At 42.0% G+C, this 20248-nt stretch overlaps 1 pseudogene; it reads right to left on the bottom strand.

Moving 5' to 3' along the window:
* Positions 1 to 18810: 18810 nt before the first annotated feature.
* LOC101706497 (acidic leucine-rich nuclear phosphoprotein 32 family member D-like) lies at positions 18811 to 19992 on the bottom strand (annotated as a pseudogene).
* Between the last annotated feature and the right edge of the window lie 256 nt (positions 19993 to 20248).

Raw genomic sequence — 20248 nt, 5'->3', positions numbered from 1 at the left:
CCCCGAAACTCTGATATGTCTCAATTTCCTGGCATTGTTAAAGTTCAGACTCATTCAAATCAATGAAAAAATAAATCAAAATAAAAGAACAGAGCATCCAGCAGATGCCTAAATGACAGAAGAATTCAGATTATATTATTGAGAGCCCCCAAATAAAAATAATTTTCTCTTATTCTGTAGGCTAGATCAGCTGTTAGAAAATTTCCTGATAGCAGAGGCTTCATATTATTATTCTGAGATGAGCTGATACTGAAGTGCTTGCTGCATTTAGGTGCTGTGGAATGTGCATTGCTGGGTTATCTCAGGTGAGTCCCAAAAAACCTGACAGCATGGCACTGTTTGGGCTCTCCTTTGACCAGTGAGAACCCGGAGGCTTCCAAATGGTAACGACCTGCCCAACTGCACCCTCCCACGTGCAGCCCCTGTCCCCCGACTTGGTCCAGGTACAGTTTATTTTGGATAACCCTCCATCTTCATGACTAGGCCTATGGTACCCCGAGAACACCCCAATGGGGAGATGAAGCACTGCTGGTGAATTTTTAAGCTTTCCTAAGCACACTTCAAAATGTTTACCAAACCGCCACTCCCTGCAAAATGCTCTTTTGTACAAAAATTATGATCGCAATCTTTGCTTGGATTCCTAACTGGGATGGAGATACAGAATCTTCTCAGAGTCTTCTCTAGTTCTTCTTCTATTCCTTCACTAATCATCTATGGAACCTCTGATATGAGATATTTTAAGACGAGGAGGGGAAATGGGACAAGTGGCCAGTGCACTGCAGTAAAAACATTGAAGGTACAAAGATAAAGGAGGTGAAGAAGGATAAAGGAAATGGTCAGTGAAACGAGGGCACGAGGATTCAGAGTGGTCCTGGACGGATGTAGACCATGGCCATCCCTGCAGGTGACAGTGGCTCTCCGTGGACATGGCTTCCTTCCCATCCTGGCTGGCTATGGCTTCACTCTTCTGAATAATAGATATAGTCATCTACTTTTCAAGAACATCACGGTGTCTTTCGAGAAGCCATCCAGTCCCTCAGGAGACGCGATGACGTCTGCTCAAACTACTGAGTATTAATTCTCACTGTATTAAAATACACACTTAGACCGATAGGTTTGGGAATTACCGGCGGATAAAATGTGCGTCATTAATAATCCGTACGAAGTAACTAATAGAGCATCACTTATTCATTAATTTTCTGTCGGAGTCACTTTTCTCATCACTGGGAAAAAGTCTAACACCCACTACTGTAAGCAGGAGGGGTTCATTTTGGCTCCCAGTTTGTAGAGGTTTCAGCCCATGGTTGTCTGGCTTTAAGGCAGGGTGGCGTGGCAGAGGGGCAGGGGGAGGTGACTGCCCATGGCACGGTGGACAGGAAGCAGAGGCAGAGCCAAGCGAGGGGCCAGGGAGGGAGATGAACCCTTGCAGATCACAGCCCCAGTGACCCTCCTCTTCTGACCAAGAGCAAGTCTTCTGTAAACTGCTATAATCCAACCGCCTTCTTCCAAAATCTCTGCCTAGGAGCGCACGAGGCTCTTGGGGGGCATCTAGACATAAACCCTAACGTTTCTGAAGTTTTTATGTGACCTCTGTGTGCCACACTGCCTGGCACAATGCAGGGGCACAGCCGAGTCCTAGACAAAGGCCTGATGTGAAGGTGACAGTTACCTGGGGCCCCAACACAGCCGGATAAATGGGGTGCTTATTTCATGTGCTCTAGTAGCTGTACGTGTTCCGTGCCTCAGAATCGGGAAACTCATTCAGAAAAGGCGACACAGACCAGCCCTTGCAACAGGCTTGGCACTTTCTGGGTTTCAGAGAGAGACTGTGGGTGTGTTGGGTGTGAACCCATCAAATGCCAGTGCTAAAGCAAAGCCGAGGAAGGAAGAGGTGCAGCGGGCGGTCTGCAGTGCGGTCAGGACACAGTGCATGGCCCTGGAGGAGCCCAGGTGGAAGTCGAGTTCAGGCTTTATTTTGGACAACTTCAAACTCCCTTTCACCTCTGCCCCTTTCCCACAACTGCCTAAATCTTTAATGACCAAGACATTTCTGCTTTTATGATTTCAGGAAACTAAATGAAGGCCATTAATCATGGCAAACCCAAACCCACCACTGACAGCCCTCCCTAAAATTATTTGTTTTTAATATCTCTGTCCTTTTCTTTTAGTAGCACTTTACAGGAGAAGCTGACACCCTGACTGAAGAGCATCTCCGCAGATGACTTCAGAAGGGGTCTCAGGCCTGAGAAGGAATGGGTCTACTGCGAGGCAGCCCAGAGCATTAGTAATTCACAAAATGTGCAACCTTTGTTTTCCTGAATATTTGTCATGCTTTTCCTTCTTCCAGGAGAGCTCAGATCCTGTCAGCTTTGAACTTTTTAGCCTTGACTCTTTGTCGAGTTAGGTGAGTAGAAAGAAAAATCATTGCAGGCTTTTTTTAGAATGGAAAATTTTATTTTATTCATCCTGATGTAGCTGGGGACAAAAAGAGATCTGAATGGATTCACATAAATTTTTTTAAAGAAATTCACCTTAGAGTTCAGATGAGCTGTGAATATCTTTAGATAAGAAGGACTTATTTTTAAAGAGACAATGGGAAAACTTGGAAAATAGGCTTGGGACAGACATCTCTTATTTTGTCTATGCTATTTCCCAAACATTCTTTCTCTCTCTCTCTCTCTCTCTCTCTCTCTCTCTCTCTCTCTCTCTCTCTCTCTCTCTCTCTTTCTCTTCCTTTCTTTTTCTTTCTGCTTCCTTCCTTCTCTCCTTTTCCTAGTAAGATCCAGGCAGACACCTGCTTATATATGCATGCTCAGAATCTTAGTTCAGTAAAAACTCACTGAAATAATTCCCTTGCCACTTGGTATCTTCCATAGAAGAAGCTTTCTGGGTAACAGGAAGTCCTATTCTTCACACTTTTTTACCTTCATCCAGAGTTTGACTGCTGTTAGTGAGACTGTTTATAAAATGTTTGGCACACTTCTGCTTTCTTAAGCAGTGTAATAAACATACTTTAACGTTCCTATTTATAGCACTAAAAGGTTATTCCTTTTGGGGGTGCACCCTTAATCTCTCTATTTCCTTATTGTTCGCACCTTACTCTGCAATAGAGTTTGGGGTACCCCAAATCACTACCCACCCTTTATTCAAGAGTTGCAGCCTAAGAACTCAGCCTCAACTGCTATTTGCTGCCCCCTGCTGGCCCCCAGTGACAGACAGATCCTTTCTACCTTTCCTTGGGGGTGGGTGGGGGTCACGCTTTCCCCCTTAAAATCCTTTGCTAGTTTCATAAATCCCTCATATTCAACTTTTGTACCACTCCTCTCTACAAAAGCAAAACTAGATTCTGGGAATCATAAATTAACTGATGTCACATTAATTTCCAGGAAAATTCCAAAGTGGGTTGTTAAAGGTGTGTCTTATGAGCTCTTGAAAACAACTAATGATCATGTGGTAGGGATGACTGAGTATATGTGAGACATATTAACCCCAGGGCCCTGGCTTCTTCTAGGTAGGAATTCTAGCCTGGATTAGTGAAATGCTTCAGATGTTCATTACACTGGGTCGGCATGGAATTCAGCCCCTGCTGATGTCCAGGTGACCCCTTTGCTGTCCTTCACCCCTCCCACTTGGCTGCGTCATCAACCCCTTCTTTATCTATGAGGAAGCACAGAACTGTAGCAGGGGGATGTGCAATCCTAAGGATGCTCAGTGGAACCAATCTGAGCTCCTTGAGGGCAAAGATACTCCATGTTTTAGAACTCTTGTGTCTCTCTCTAACATGTAAGCCAATGTGTGGTACACTCTGCTAAAACTTTTCTGACCCATAGTAACCATAAGGAGGATGTTGGATAAGCTACTTGGTATCTTTCTGATCTTCATTCTTTCCTCCTACCTAATGAACTGGTTGAAGCAGACCTCTCACATCCTAAGACACTTCCACATTTGCTGTATGAAGGTATAACTTTCTCAGATCTTATCAAGTAGGCAGGGCAATTGAGCCATACTAAGTGACCTCAGGGTTAAGTGATATTTTTCAGAGTGATTAAGAAAAACCACTTATATGCTTATTTGGTGTTTTATCATTTCTACCTACTAAATAGCTAGTGGACCATTAACTCTCTTTTCCTTAGTACTAGTCGACCTTCTCTGTCTTTTATTTGCTGATGCTAATCTCCCTGTCGGGGAAACCAATATCCATGCTTATCTTACTTGGTACTGTATTAAAAAAAAGTGTTCAAAATCTGGATACCTGTGGTCCTTTATGACAAGCTGAAGTTGGCTTCCTTTCAGCCAGTGCAGAAGGCGCCCTGTGCCCTGCACTTCTGCAGCTCTGCTGTGTGCTGTGTCTCAAAACTCTGGTCTTAAAATGGGGCGGGGGTGGGCAGTGATTGTTAAATAACACTTGGAAGGCCACCTTGATATTTCTATTCCGAATGTAATCTGGCTTGCCATCTTGACCGATTTATGAATAGATTGGTGTGCAAATCAGTGAATAAATGTTTAATGAGAATTTCCCCTCACCATGAGCAAGCCACTCATGGAGATTTAGAGGAATAAAAGACAGAGGGCCCCATCTCAGGAAGATGTGACACAGATATCACAGAGCACTTGTCTTTAGCCACCTAGTGCGTGCTCCAGAGATTTAACACCTTGATTTCAGAAGCTACCATGTCTCCTTCCCTCAAGAAAATTTCTGACAGGCTATTGTGTCCAAAGGTTGTGACAGAGAGCTCTACCAGAGTTAAGAGAGATGTGGTCACTGTTTTATTTTATTTTCCATAGACAGGTTAGCTGTTTTCACTCTTCTCTGAAACTGCTTGGCCTACTGTCTCTTCTGTGTAGACAGTGGGTCTGTTTAGAGTTTCTGGGTGCATTTCCTCCACTCAGCTGAAACAGACTTCCTTGAGCACACCCTCCTCTGCAAAAAATAGGACTTGGAGCTTCCAAAATTAGGATAAGGAGTGAGGTTCGAGCTTGGACTTAAGTCCAGATGAACATGGCTCTGAGCTATGCTCCAGCATTTCTTGACTATGACACTCCTACCAGGCCTCAGAAACTCTCTAAGCCTCGGTTCTTCATCTGTAAATAGAGGATAAAAAGGGGAATGACTTTGGCAGAAGTAAACATGATAGTCTAGAGAAGAGAATGTGTGTTGATTGAGAGAGCAGATGAGAAGCCAGTATGGGAGAAAGGTGACATGATCTAAGCTAAGATAGTCACCGAAAGGCCTGACCAAGTGGTGGGTTTTTAAAATAGAAACTGGCCTCCAAAAACACACGGTAAATGGTTCAGTCAATGAGAAAACACATGGCCTTGGTGTTCTCCTTTAAAGTCACGGGAAAGACTTCCAGAAATTTGGAGGGCATTGCCCATCTTGTTTTTCTAGCACTTTCCACAATGTGTGCTTCCTATTGATAGTCTTTTGATGAGTGAAGATACAATATATCCTCCTAGCCTTGCCATCCTTGTAATACTAAGGAAAATTGGAGGCTGTGTGGCCCTGTGACTTGACTTTATGACATGTTTGGGAGATGAGACTTTTGAGCCAGATGATTCTGACTTAGAATTCTAGATCTCTTATTTATTAGCTGTATAGAAAAGTTGTGTCACTGAATTCCCCGAGCTCCTGTTTCATTTTTTCCAAAGTGAGGCTAATAACTTCAACTAAAAAGTGTAACAAAGGTTATTGATAATGGATATAAAATGATTAGCATCCCACTTAGTGTGTGAAAACAAACAGCAATATTTAGCTACTTATTATTTTTATTATTGTTGTTGGTATAGTCACAGCTGGTCCTCCCTTGTCATTTAACAACTGCCAGGCTTTGTTTATGAGTTGAGTGATATAAAATCACCCAGTTCAGAGCAAAGCTCATGAAGCAGGACAACCAAAGTCCTGGAAGTGGAGAACTGGACTTGTTAAAATGACCTACATGTGAAGAGGGCCTGGCAGAGTCAGGTGGCTGCACTTTTGCCTTCTTATCAGGACAACCAAGGAGAGATTGAGTGGAAGACCCACCTTTCCTGCTCCATCTGGACGCTCAGGGAAGACCATTGGCCTGATGCTCAAGGCGCCATGCACATGCCTGCCTCCTGGACCAGTGTTCCAGTTGTATTATTCCATGGAAATGCTATGGCTATAAGGAGATTTCATTTGTAGAACTGTTATTCTAGCAGAGTATGAATTAAGTAAGCTTTTGAGGCTAACCTGGAAACTACCCCCAGGTTACTACTCCAGCTCCCTCCAGTTTTCCGTCATGCTCTACAAACCCCAAGCTGTACACCATGATTTCTGTACAAAGGGTTAATTTCCAACAACTGTGCAAATGGTTCCTGACCACAGCTGGTGGAATGTCTTCCCATTAGTACAAGTGCCATGGACAGCCATCCATCACAGAACACACTTTCTGGGGACCTCAGCCCTGTGTTAATTCTGCCCACTCAAGGGTTTTCTGATCTTGCACTGGTGCTGTCCTCCTCTGAGACTTGTTTTGCATCTGCAAAATGAGGGGTCTGGACTAGATGCCCCGTGAAGCCCCTTCCAGCTCCCAAGGCCTCTGACTCAGCAGAGGCTTGTTTCAGATGGCTCTGGGGCCACTGGTCTCTTGGTCTGTCATAGCCCTCACCTCTTCCTTTCCCCTCATGTCCCTGTGGTATTTTGGCACATCATGAGTCACTCAGCCGGCTGTGGCACACATCCGGAAATGGACTGCCATCCTTTCCTGGCGCACAGAGGGAGGACTGTGACATTTTTCATTCCCCCCCATTGATTAATAGCATCTACTACCTAAGGATTATGATTCTCCCAGTCTCCTCAACCTGCATCTCTGAATACAAATCCTGTGCCTGGTTGCGACCTCATCTGAGTTTGACCTCAGAAAGGCTCTGGGAACACTTTAGAAAACATCCCTCTCTACCACTGAAAGGTTCACAACTATTGTTTTCCTCTTCTGACTCATCTTTGAATCAGTAAATTAAATATGTATAACTTGTGAAGATTTCATTTTTATTAAAGCACGGTGCTTTGCTGAGCAATGTCAAGATTTAGGAGTATTCAGCTCTCCTCTTTCTCCCTTCTCCAAGGCTTCATTTCCTTTGGTTTGCAGGAGGGTTTTCAGAGAGCTGCTCCTTCCATCTCTCCGTGGCCCAGGCTCTTTTCTGGAACATGGGGAAGCCCAAAGTGCTGAGTAGCATCTCCTCTCCTGAGGGACTGTCGAGACCTGGGGACCCTGAGGCTCTTTCTCAAGTAAGTGTTGGCCTGGCTCTTGTGAGTTCTGGGAAACTGTGTCTTCCTATGGAATTGGGGAGCAATCTTCTCTTTTTTTGTGATGTTGTGTGTGACTTGCTCTAGAGACCCCTTCTTGATGATTCTCCCATCTAGAATGTTCTTACCTTTCTCCTCTCTAATCTGCGACTTTACCAATTCCTTCACCCCCACCCCAGGGACTATGTATTTGATCACCCAAATAAAGCCTTTCTGATTCCCTTACATGGCTATGTATACAACCCAACTTCTTATCTGTTTAATGATTCTATTGAGTAATATAATATGTCACATTTGTCTGTAGATTTTTTCTAGTATGCTACTCTTGCCACTAGATTGAAAGTTTCTTGAGGGCAAGGGATGATATGCTTTAAGTTAATGGGCACAAATTTATTGATGATTATGGAGCACATTATTTATTTTTGTCTTTTTGTTTTGTACTTAGCATAATATTTAGGTGTTAATAAAAAAACCCTTTTAAACAACTAATTAAGTTGTTTAAACAGACAGTGCTCGGTATATAAAGGTCTGATGATTTAGAATGAATTCTTAACTTCCTGAATATATTTTTGTCCAAATCCATTCTCCCAAGATTCATTAAGTGCCAACTAAATGTCAAGCACTATAGTAGGCTCTAGACCAAGAAAATGATCAGGATCCCTGTTTCCAAGGAATGGTTACTCTATCTTTGGGCAAGTCATTTAACTTTTTTAAAAAATTAATTTTATTGGTACATTTTAGGTATACAATACAATGACATTCACCATTGGGAATTTGCACCTTTACACAATCTGTCTTGGTTCTTATTTTTCCCCCTTCCCCTGCCCTCCCTTCAACTCCTCCACCCCTCCCTATCTACAAAGACTTTGTTTCCATTTTTCTTTTTCTCATATTAATTCCATTCCCTTCTTTCCTTTCCCCTACCCCTCCCACTTCCCCTTCCTTCTTGCTCCTTTTCTTCCTATTTCACATTATCTGTTATACGTTTTAGTCCTTATTTACAATTTCAATTTCTCACACTAGAGAAACTATTCAGTATTTACATATGTGTGTCCTATTAATTTCACTTAAGAGTATTGCTTCAATGTGCATCCATTTAGCTATAAATGTCTCAAATTTCTCATTTTTTATGGTTGAGTAGTACTCTGTTTTATTAAAAAAATCCACATTTTCTTTATCCAGTCTCCAGTTGATGGGCACTTGGGCTATTTCCAAGCTTTAGCTATTACAAACTGTGCGGCTATAAACATGGGTGCACATATATTGCTGTGGTATGATTCTTTTAATTCTTTGGGGAAGATACCCAGCAGGGGAATAGCCAAGTCAAATTGGACTTCCAGTCCTAGTTCTCTGAGGTATCTCCATACTGATTTCTACAGTGGTTGCACCAGTCGACACTCCCACTAGCAGTGGAACAGGGTTTCTCTTTCCCCACAGCCCTGCCAGCATTTGTTATTGGTTGATTTCTTGATAGCAGCCATTCTTTCTGGGGGTGAGGTGAAATGTCAGCATTGTTTTCATCTCCATTTCTTGAATGACCAGTGATGTTGAACATTTTTTCATATGTTTATTTGCTATTTCTACTTCTTCATCTGAGAAATGTCTGTTCATTTCAGATGCCCATTTTTGGACTGGGTCTTTAAAAGCTCTTTTTTTACTGATAATTCTGTCTTGGAAGACAAAATTTTTGAAAGTGAGAAATTCTAGTTATCTTTGTTTTCCTTAACATATGGAGAGGATTTCCCTCATGAAAAGCAATCTTTCCTTCATGATAGGAGGCATTCTTCCCCTCATTTACACCACTTCTCTTTCAGAAAGGGGGTACTGATTGCACGGCAATTATGTGCATCTAAAAGAAGTGTGGTGACCAGGAGCTAGTCCACTGACAATCCCAGACCATCTCCTTCATTTTTTTCTCCAGTAGGTAATGTAATAACTGATTTTGGGTTTCTTTTTCATTTGTAGAGATGTGTGAGTGTTATCGACATGTTCCTTGAGCAGAATCTTGGTATTCTCGTGCAATTTTCTCAATGTCATTTGACATTGTTAAATTAAATGGGACATAATTAAATTACAGTATGGTTTTTATTATGCCTTAGTCCGAACAGTTCTCACTGGCTTGTGTTACCACATGCTGAAACCCAAATTGCCCACATTTGCCACTGAAGGTCTTACCAGACACCTGCACTTGGTGCTCCCAGAGGGTTGGCTGGTGGCCTGTTTGGCATCAGTGGGTGTCTTGCACAGACAGGCTTCTGGGCTGTGTGTGGCCTTCCCATGCTTTTCTTAGAACTCCAATCCCTCCCTTTCTTTTCTCCACCCAGCTGAACACACTCACCATGCCAGCCCTTGAAGTACTATTTGCCCTCATAAGTTTTCCCCAGTCACATGACCAAATTTCCTTCTTCTCTATGAGACTTTGAGTTGTAAGAGTAAGAACCGTGTTTTAAATCCAATAGCTTCTATAGCTTCCTGAAAAAAAGTAGGTCTTCAGGATAGAACATTCCAAAACCCTTCCAGGAATAGATAGAACCATCAGAAATTAAAATGGAAATGTAACCCTGGCATTAGATATTTGGCAGATCTTTTTGTTTGTTCTTTCTTTGTTTGCTTTACTTCACATTGGTGGAATTCTCTCTCCATGTGGAAATCTCAGTTTTTAAAATAGATAAATGCAGAGCTGCTGGGCAGAGGGATAGAGGACTAGGAGTCCCAAGCTTTGAAACTTGTCCACCCTTCTCTTTCAAACATTCCCTGCCCTAGGGTAGCCTCAGGGGCATTTCCACAGAACCAGCTGTACAGATGAAGAAGTTACTATGCAAGGGCAATTTACGTATATAACAAACAGCAACACAAGGAATTATGCTCCAAATACTACACGTTTCTGGCATTAAAAATATAAATAAGTTGGCTGAGCAGTTAACGATTAAGGGAAAAGGGGAAGTAGAAGGTGAAGGTGAGTGGTGACAGTGGTGCCATGCCTTGCACTCACCATTTCCCCAAGGGGAGAGACCACAGCACACTGCCCAGAGGAGGCTGGGCATGGCAAGTGCCTAGGTTTAGGAGAGGAAGCTGGGACTCCGGCCTCACTGACTGTGGTGTGTGGCTTCTTTCGGGTACAGGAGGCCCCTTCTGAGTAGAAATAGAGTGAGTAGAAATAGAATAAGTAGAAATCAGAGACTACGTTCAGAGAATTTATGCAGCAAGAACTCGGTCAGCTCCTTTCTCTCCCTCCCTCCTACTCTACTTCCATTTCCCCTTCTCTCTGACTCTCTTCTCTTCTCTTCTTGCTCTTCCCCCTCCACTCACTCCCCTTCTCCTCCTCCCTCCTCCCTCTCCTTTCTCTATCTCTTTTCCTCTTTACTCTCATGCCCCCCATTACAAAGTCAGTACAAGACAATTCTAGAATAATTATTAGTAAACAGCCGTAAATTAACCCTTCAGGAGGTACATTTGCCTAGCAGGATTGATTTCCATTGAAAGCATATTTGAAAGCATCTTTTCTAAACTTAAGACAGAGCGTAATGGGTGGGGAAGCAGAGAGCATCCGCTATTCCCATAGTTATTTTCCTCAGGCAGTAGAATCTATAGCTTCCCGTGTAGGATGAGAGAAATTTCTAACTAATGTCACTTAGTGGTGTTAAATGGAACCAGGCCAGAAATGTTACCTGTGGAAGGTCTTGCGGAACATTTTATGACATACTACATTTCGTTGCAGCCCAATATAGAAATGCTGCAGACTATTAAAAATTAAGTGAAATGCCTTCTTGAATGGAATTCAAAATATATTCTTGCTGGGGGCAGCTTAAGTGCTAATTATAAGGGGATCTAGAGTCTAAATTCTGTATATTACAGAAACTGAATATTCAGGTACATGGCAAAAATAATTATATCTTTTATGTGTGGGATGCTTTTCAGTTTCATAACTTGCTTTTACATGTCATGTCTCATTTGATTATCATAACAATCTTGAAATGCAGTGATAATATCCCCACTCTAAATATGAGCAATTTAATCAAAGAACTTATTTGAGGTTGTAAAACTTCAGGTTGATGCATCCTAGGTTATACAAGTTTTGGGAAACCTGTTTCTTATTATACTATTACATTGTTTATTACAATCCAAGAGCATATTTTTCTCTTTTTAGGTCTTTAAACTCTAATATCTTTTAACATCTATCACTGAACCAGTAGAATCCATAAATGGTTTTCTGGGCACTGGTAGAGAACTGATAACTAAAATAAAACAATGTACTCTACACAGCAATATGTAGTTGACTGAGGACACTTATAGCAACTGTTTTGTCCTTCCAACAATTCTGGGAAGCTGGTGGTCAGGTTTCCTTGTGTGGATTTCATAAAGGAGCAGGCTAAGTGACCTGGTAAAAGTTGCATGGTCACTAATTGTAAAAAAAGAGACATAGACTTGGTTTTAGACATCAAGCCCCGAGATCCTCTTTGTACATTATTTGGCACATGGTAAATGCTTAATACCAGCTGTGTTTTGTTATTGCTTTTATTCTTATTTGTTACATCACATTGAATCGTAAGCATTCTTCTGGTCCGACTTGGCTGATGTCTGCAAACTACTTCTCCAGCCCATTCTTTAACCCTCTTGATAAGCCCCTTGGCTGTGAAAAACTAAACAAGAGTTTGACTGTAGGAGTTGAGTCTGATTTGGCCAGTTAGTGAGTGGTCAGTTCAGAAACTTTGCAAGCAGAAATAGACTTAGTTTTATAGGGTGGCAAAGTCTCCAGATACCATGCTGTGTCTCCTAACCAAGATAGTCTTTGGTTTGATTGAATTTCTTAAGGATATAGGGGTGGGGCATGGATGCCACAGTGACCGCTAAAGACCACGGAGTCTTTGGGGTGTTATAAAATGGGTTGGAAATCTCAGATGACCATGGAATTGAGTATTTGAGAAATCACTCAGAATTGTGCTTGTGGGACACGATAGCACATACCTTTTTGACCCAGAATTTTGTGAACTTAAATAGAAGCTGTAGTAATTATCATGTATTATGTGTTTATTGTGTCCTCAACACTGTGGTGGACAAATTATATGAGGGAAGGCCATAGAGTAAGTGTGTCTGAGAGCGTTCACCCTGGCTACACTGTGTCTCCGTTCACTCTTAGATGTATCTCAAAAAAAAAAAAATCATTGGCTAGATGAATATACATGTCATAAAGACATTTAGCAAGATGTTAATAATAGGTCTTAAGTGGTTGATACATATATTGGTAGATAAAAGTTCTTTCAACTTTTGTATGTTTGAAAGTTTTCATAATAAAATGTTGGGAAAATGTGTTTTAGTTTCAATGGCAAATTATATGGTAACTCTGCAGGTATAATTCAATTTAATTCTTAAGGCACCCTACATGCTAGACCCAACTGTTATCCACATTTCACAGGGGACAAGACTGAAATGGCCTGAAAGGGGACCCTTCATCAGTGCAGAGAACACCCAGCAGGGCCCCCTGGAATCCCTGCAGCTGAAACCGTGCTATCCTCCTCCCATGTTTGGTTCACCGAAGTGGCCACAGTAAAATCTTTTCTTGTAACAGCCATTTACCGTCCACGGAATTAGTATTTCCCAGAATGCATTTTAAGAAACATTGTCATAGAACACAGCAGAAGAAAAAGGAGCTGGCGTATATTTACTTGTTTTTCTTTTTTTCTTACTACTAATAACTACCTTTTATTGATTAACTTTCTATCAAACAATTCAAATAACTTCATTTACCCCCTCACAGTGCCATTATGAGTAGATACCAAGTACGGTAGAAAAATACAGTGAATCTTTAAAATTTAAAATCTTTATTAGAGTAAAAGACACATTGCTGTTAACTCTCCTCAAAATATTCCCTCTTGTTTTGAACAAACAGCCCACCATTCTTGCCACTTTCTGAAGCAGTGATGGATTCCTCATCATTTTTTGAGCCCATCTTAGGGAGGGGCACTGAAGCTTTGTTACTCTTATATCTTCTTTTTAGGAAAGATAGATCTATCATATTTGTGGATTATCTGCTTTGTTCTGGGGACCACCCTGATGTTTCCTGAGTTTCCTTCCCTAAAATAGATGTGACAAAGATAAACCCAGTCACTGGGGGATGGTGTGTAAATCAAGTAAATAGTGCTTGCCACGTATTAAGATAGATACTAATTACCCAGATATTAATTTATTTCCTCCAACTTTGGGAATGAGCTTCATGCCAGGCATTGTTCTTTATGCAATGAACGCAGTGGAAAAATACTCTTGAAGTATGTTTTGCTTAGGGACTCAGACAGCACATTAATAAATAAATGTTTCAGTACACATCAGGTATTAGAACCATCAGGGTTGCCTAGGTAGGGCTAGGCTGTGGTGCAGTAAAAAAAAAAAAAATCCCCAATATCAGTGGCTTATCTCAAAAACAGGTATTTATCATTTATGCTCTATGTTCAAAGCAGGTGAACAGAGAGGACCTGAAATTCAGTAACAAGGGAATTCAAGCCAGGGCTTTCTTCTTGACCCATGCCCTGTGATCTTCAAGAGGAATGCAGCACCCCTGGCTTGTACAGCCAGAAGACAGATACTACATTTCATTGGCAGAAAAGCAAGTCATGTGTTTGTGGCTAATATCAAGGTAGGGATGCATAGCACTGCTGTGTGGAAGAAAGTAGTGACAAAGGCCTGGAAGAGAGGGAATGCAGCTTTGCGGGGAGCAGGGAGGGATGTTTAAGCAGATTTAATGGAAATAAGCGAGTAGGTCTTGTAGCTGCTATCTGGGGAGAGTTTTCTAGCCCAAGAAGACAGCCAAAGGCCCCAAGCAGGGGTATTTCTGACATGTTTGAAAAACAGTAAGAAGGTCTGGGTGATTGAAATTAAGGAGCGAGGGAGAGAGAGTAAGGGAGGGAAGGTCAGAGAGCCAGACGGGTTAAGACTGGAAGGTCATGTGCCGACCAGGGCTCAGCACTGAGTGTGGCGGGCTTTGGGCGTCTACAAAGGCGTTGAGTTGGGTCTGGTTTATCCCTTGGAGCTCTCTCCGTGTGGAGAGGCAGGCCATCAGCTGCACAGCCAGGCACGGTGCTGGCTTAGGGCACAGCGGTGGAAGTGGAGGTGGCTTTCTGAAGTGAGAGGAGAGCGGAGGAGATGTCTGGCAGACCAGGTGTCTGGAGAGAAAGAGGAGCCTTGGCAAAGCTATGATTTGTAACCAGTGCAGCTGTAAGGATGAACTTGGAGTAGAAGAGATGGAAATTTTGAGATGAGTGCTTAGGAAATGCTATCATAAGTACTATGATTATTTAATCGATATAGCAGCTCTGTAAGAACATCTTACCAACCTCATTTAAAAAATACAGAGCCAGTAGTAATGTAGTAATGTGAAGTGACTCACATGCCAAGAGGGCTCCAGAGCGTTTGGTTCTGTCACCAGGAGAGGTAAGATATGGTGAAAATTGCAAAGCATCTTATTTCTATTCTGATTTGGGGACTTACCTAGATTCTGATATATTTTGGAGTTTTACATTGTGTAGGCTAAATTGCTTTAGTGATGAGTAAAATTTTCAGTGCACAATTTTTAAAGAGGTTGTGTAAAACTGCTAAAGAATTTGAAGCTCTTATTAAATGTACCCCTGTAAAATTATTATGGGCACCACCACTGTGCATAAAATGTACAAGTGTCAGCTAACCCTGGGGCAGGTGCATCTGCCTGGCAGGTCAGATAGAATACTCCAGAATGAGCTAGAGATGCATCCTAATATTGCATGCCAATACTAAGGTAGCATAATAGAGGCATCAATAGATACTGAGGTGCTATACAGAGCGTTATATATTAATATGTGCACTGGTTAGAAATAACACACAAATGAATTAAATAATGAAATATAGCAATGCAATTAATATATTATGTAATAAATAATTGTATATTTATATTATAAATGTACATTTTATTATGTATTAATGTAGAAATAAAAACATATACATGATTATGTTTTATGTATTATTTATAATTGTTTTATTATAGTATAGTACATGTTAGAATCGTGCATATTATATTAGTACATATTATAGTGCTTATATAATAAATATAATGTTAATATAACCATTAATATGTAACTTAATGGTTAGGTTCAATGTTGACTTCATGGGGAAATTTAATTTGGTTCTCATTCAATTTGGTTTGTGACCAGAATTGTGGAAAGAATTAAATTCGTGAACTGGGGTACCACTGTACCTTATAGAGTGTTATAATACATCAACAATCTCATTTATATACAACATATACACCAATACAATATACACCATATTATAGAGACAGTGTATATTCGTTTACACATAGTAATGGGTAGGTATTGTGTATACATATGCCGATATATAATATTTATTTTGTATATAAATAAATATGTAACACTGCTATAATTATATATAATATGCTATATTAATGTTGTTGCTATAATATACATTATATAGTATATATGACCCCCCCCCCCATTGTTTCAAACCTGTTGCAGACTTGGTTTAGCAGTTACTGGGTGCAGGATCCCCCAGTCTCTCTCCCACCACGCGGCCCCTCGCACTGTCCTCTGCTGGCCCTCCTTCCCACCTTACAGACTGCAGCTCCCAATTTTCCTCTCCGGTATACCACTTAATAGACTCGGCTACGCTCCTCTTTTTCTCTAAAATCCATTTCCTCCTGTTGATTTCAGTGAAGTCCTGCTCATCCTTCAAGGTTCAGATGAGGGCCCTCCCTTCTCAGTGACTCTTCCCACATGATCTCTTCAAGAAGGGTCCGGGTCTCTGGATGCTCCGGGACCTGTGGTGTTCTCAGCATACTCAGCCATTAGCTTCCTGCGCCAGAATTAGCAACCTATTTTCTATGCTCCTTTCTTGTCTTCTATTTTCTGTCTCCCGCACTGTGTGTGAGCTTTGGAGGTCATTTCATCCGAAAGGCTTCCCACCCCAGACACCTAGGCACACATAGGGAACCAACCCCATGTCAGCTGGAGCTCAGTCGAGGCCTTCGGTTAAAACCCTCGCTGACCACATAGGCAGCGATTGCAACGCAAGCCCTCGAACAGGAAGGGCGCACACATTTCGTCCTCTGTGCCCAGCCGGGTCCTTCGGTAGCCTAGGCTCAGGTGAGAGGCAGACAGCAATATCCTGAGGCTGCTTGGGTGGTCACCAGGAGTGTAGAAGGGAGTGAAGGCACCGTTGTGAAGTTGTTGACTACCCAGCTACAAGAGTGGGCTACAATCACGCAACTCCAAGGACTTCTGGGGAAGGTTACTGTCTGTTTTAAGCTGTCAACTTATTTATACACACAGTTGCTGCTGTGATTCAGTGGAAGACCTATTGCTAATTTCATTGCTGAGCAAGTTTTCTGCTTGACCTGTAATCTCTTGAGAGGGAGTATTTCTAAAGAAAATAGGAACTGAGCCTTTGCTATAAGCCCCGGGTCTCTTGAACAGTGGCAGGTTCATGTGGAAATATGATTTAATAGTGTTTCCCATCCTTCCTGTGATTTTGGAGGCCCATTTATAAGAATTCATGGGAAACATGGAGATTTATCTGCAGTGATTTCAAAGTTTTTTCTGACCTATGGGAGTATAAAATGAAGCAAAAAGGCAGGAAGACAGGCAATTTTCAAAATTACATCAATCTTCTGTTTGTGTCACTACTGTTATTCCTTCCTCTTTTAAAAAGCTAACTTCACAAAATCCAATTATATTAGCCACCATTTTATCAAACACTTTAATGTCCGGCACTGTCCTGGGTGAGACAAAATACCCCACACCCCAAATTAAAGGAGGAAAGGTTTATCTAGCTCGTAGTTTGTAGAGGTTTCAGTCCATAATCAGCTGGCTCCAAGAGAGGGTGGATGGCAGAGGGGCATCACAGAGGAGAAACAACATAGCGACCACAAAATAGCAAAGGCATCTTTTTGCCCCCTTTATCTTACCCAGACTACTTAGGGCGGGCAGTACTCACACCCTTAATTCTAGTGCCCTTCAGCCTAGCATTGCACCACGAGTCAATCACATACCCTAGATTCAGCCACCTTTGAAAAAGCCCCACCTAAGACTGATGAGGCTTTGGAGGGACATCTAGACATAGCCATAGCAGTAACTATACATACAAATTCCATCTTTTTATCTAATCAGTGTAAAGTAGTTAGCTTTATTCTGAGGTTGTATCCTTTCCATTATTTTGTATTGGTACTAAAATGCCTTTTCTTTTAATGTAGAGTAGAGAAAAAAGATAATGGTATTTTTGTTTGTTTTTGTAGAACTGGGTAATTGAACCGAGGGTCTTTCCACTGAGATACATCTCCAGCCTTTCCGTATTTTCAAATTTTGAGATAAGGTCTAGTGAAGGTTGCTAAGTTGCCCAGTCTGAGTTCAAACTTGGAATCCTCCTACCTGAGCCTCCCAAATGGCTAGGATCATAGCTGTGCACCACCATGCTCGGCTAAGGTTTTTAAATGACCTTAATTAGCAGAATGAAAAACAAGCACTCTTCCGTCTCTTGCTCCTCCACAGTCCCAGTCTTCTCCCTTTCATCACTAGCATTGTCACCATCGGTTTTTGTCTGATGTGATCATGAAAACCGCACCGTGCAACTGAAAAAAGGCATTTCCAGTGAACCATGAAAGCTGGGTACCCTTACACAGTTTCCTCACTTTTGTTCCTGTTAACCAGTGGAGGTTAACGTATTGGATTTACGTTCTCAGAAATTATTTCTAGGCACTCTTCCTTTCTTTTTAATTTTTTGTTAGTACATGTTTGCAGCATGTAATGATTACATTTGTTGTGGAGACTCAGTAGAGGTACAGAACACATCTCAACTCTTTTTAGTCCTTTTCCCTTTCCTGCTTTACCCTCTCCCTCCATCTCCAGAGCCCCTTCTCATTTGCCAAAGAGTTTTCTCCTTGTTTCCTATCATCTATCTTTTCTTTTGCTCTTTAAATTATACTTAGAGTTTCTTGTACAAGTGAAGCCCTGTGATATTTCAGCCTGTGTGGCCGATTGCTTTCCCCTAGCACTGTGTCTCCAGGTGGATGCATTTTCCTACAAATGACTCAAGGTGTTGAGCAGCATGTCATAAATCATCTGAAGAGACCTCTGCTTGTTCCTCTCCAAATCTTGGTCCCAGCCTGTCTTTCAAAGTCAGAAGGGCCAGGGCAGCAGAATGTATGCGAACACTTTCTCAACATGAATTGTGAGATTAAATTGATGGTTTCTCATTATCTTATGCTTTCCCCTGGCACCTAAATGGAAAACTGATTGTTTATTGTGATAGCAACTTCATGTGGAAAAAACTAAATACAGTCAATAAGGAGCTAGAATGATGGAATGTGTGAAGGCCCCGTAGTCATGTTCAGAAAGATGTGGCTGGAACTCGAGTGTAGCTCCTGGGCCTCCCCTCTAGACCTGTGCATCAACACTGGGTGTGTCTGTGGGCTCAGCCGCAGATTTACACACAGAGAAGTGACTGATCCCAACAGCTTTGTAAAGTCTCTGTGTACTGGTAAAATAAATGCTTTTCTTAAAAAATTTTTTTTCAAAATGTTAAGATTTTATTTACAAAGCTTTTTTGTTGTACAGAAAGTAAAAATGCTGTTACAATCTCAGTGTAACTGGTAGCCACAGATGGTTGACTCACCAATCACAGCTATCCATGCTACAGCAAGAGTCTTACACAAAAACCTAACAACACTTACAATTTTGTTGGGGCAAAGTCCCCAGGCTTGGTGTGATTACCAGGAGGGACTAAATGGAGGAAGGTGGAATGTCACAGGAACTATTCTTTGGCTCTTTGGGTGGGTGGGTGTCCTGGGGTTTGTATCACAGCTACCTTTTTTTTTAAACAGCTACCAAATCCATGAGCAGGCCAACCAATACTGAGCAGTTCTGTTTCTGCAGGTTATTTGGGGTCTTAATCATCTTCTCCTTCATCATCTGTTTCTCTCTTACTCTTTTCACCTTTTCCACTTTCTTCCTCCTCTTCGTCCTCCTCTTCATCCTCCTCCTCCTCAGCTTCATCAATTTCTCCATCGTGTCCAAATTCTTCTTCCTCACTGACTTCATCTTCATCTTCATCTCCTTCTATGTCTTCATCTTCATCCTCTTCTTCATCAAACTCTTCTTCCTCACCATCTTCATCTTCCTCATCCTCCTCATCTTCTCCTTCTTCATCCTCCTCCTCCTTCTCCTCTTCATCTACACTATCCACCTCTGCGTCTGAGTCTGGGGCTTCCTGGTCCTCTCTGTCATAGCCATCCAGGTAGCTTAGTTGGGGCAAGAGCTTGAAGATGCTCTCTCAGTAGTCATTTAGGTGGGTGACCTCACCATTAAACAGATCCAGGCTTTTCAGACAATCCAATTTTTTCAAAGTTTCCAAGGTGCTGATATCTTTCAGTTTATTTCCACTTAAATTTAAATGTGTGAGATTTGGAAGTTTTTCTGCTAGCATCTCCAGACCTCCAAAGATTCTATTGTCACTGAGCTCAAGCTTTTTCAATTTAGGTAGCTTGGGGAGATTTGAAACTGAAATGAAGCATACATTTATTAAACTGAGGAACTCTAAATTCACAAATTCAGCTGTTAAGTCCTCAATTTTCCGTCATTTGATTTGCAATGGTCCAAGACAAGTTCTCGAACAGCTGCCGGGGTTCGGTTCCTCAGCTCCAGGTGGATCCTCTTCTTCAGGTCCATGTTCCCCTCGTCCCCCCTCTTCAAACTTAACTTGACGCAGAGGTGGCAGAGGGAGGAGAGGGGTCCCAGCCTGCATGGCGAGACCCATCAGAAGGGGTCTGCTCGCAGCAGCGGTGGCGGCCGGCGCATGGCTTGCGAAAGGACCAGCGAGCAGAGCCCCCCGAGCCAAGTTATTTGCGGGAGCGGGGAGAAACCATGGAGGGAAAAAGGGGGCTGGAGTGGAGCGTTGGCCTCACTACCGCCTCCATAAATGCCTTTTTTTTTTTTTGGTACCAAGGATCGA

The sequence above is a fragment of the Heterocephalus glaber genome, unplaced genomic scaffold (genome assembly GCF_053883595.1).
Source record: "Heterocephalus glaber isolate CG9 unplaced genomic scaffold, H.glaber_assembly_v1.0 deba00001428, whole genome shotgun sequence".
In the NCBI taxonomy this organism is placed as follows: Eukaryota; Metazoa; Chordata; class Mammalia; order Rodentia; family Bathyergidae; genus Heterocephalus; species Heterocephalus glaber.
Note: the sequence above shows the minus strand (reverse complement) of the source record. Positions and strands in the feature narration are given on the sequence as shown.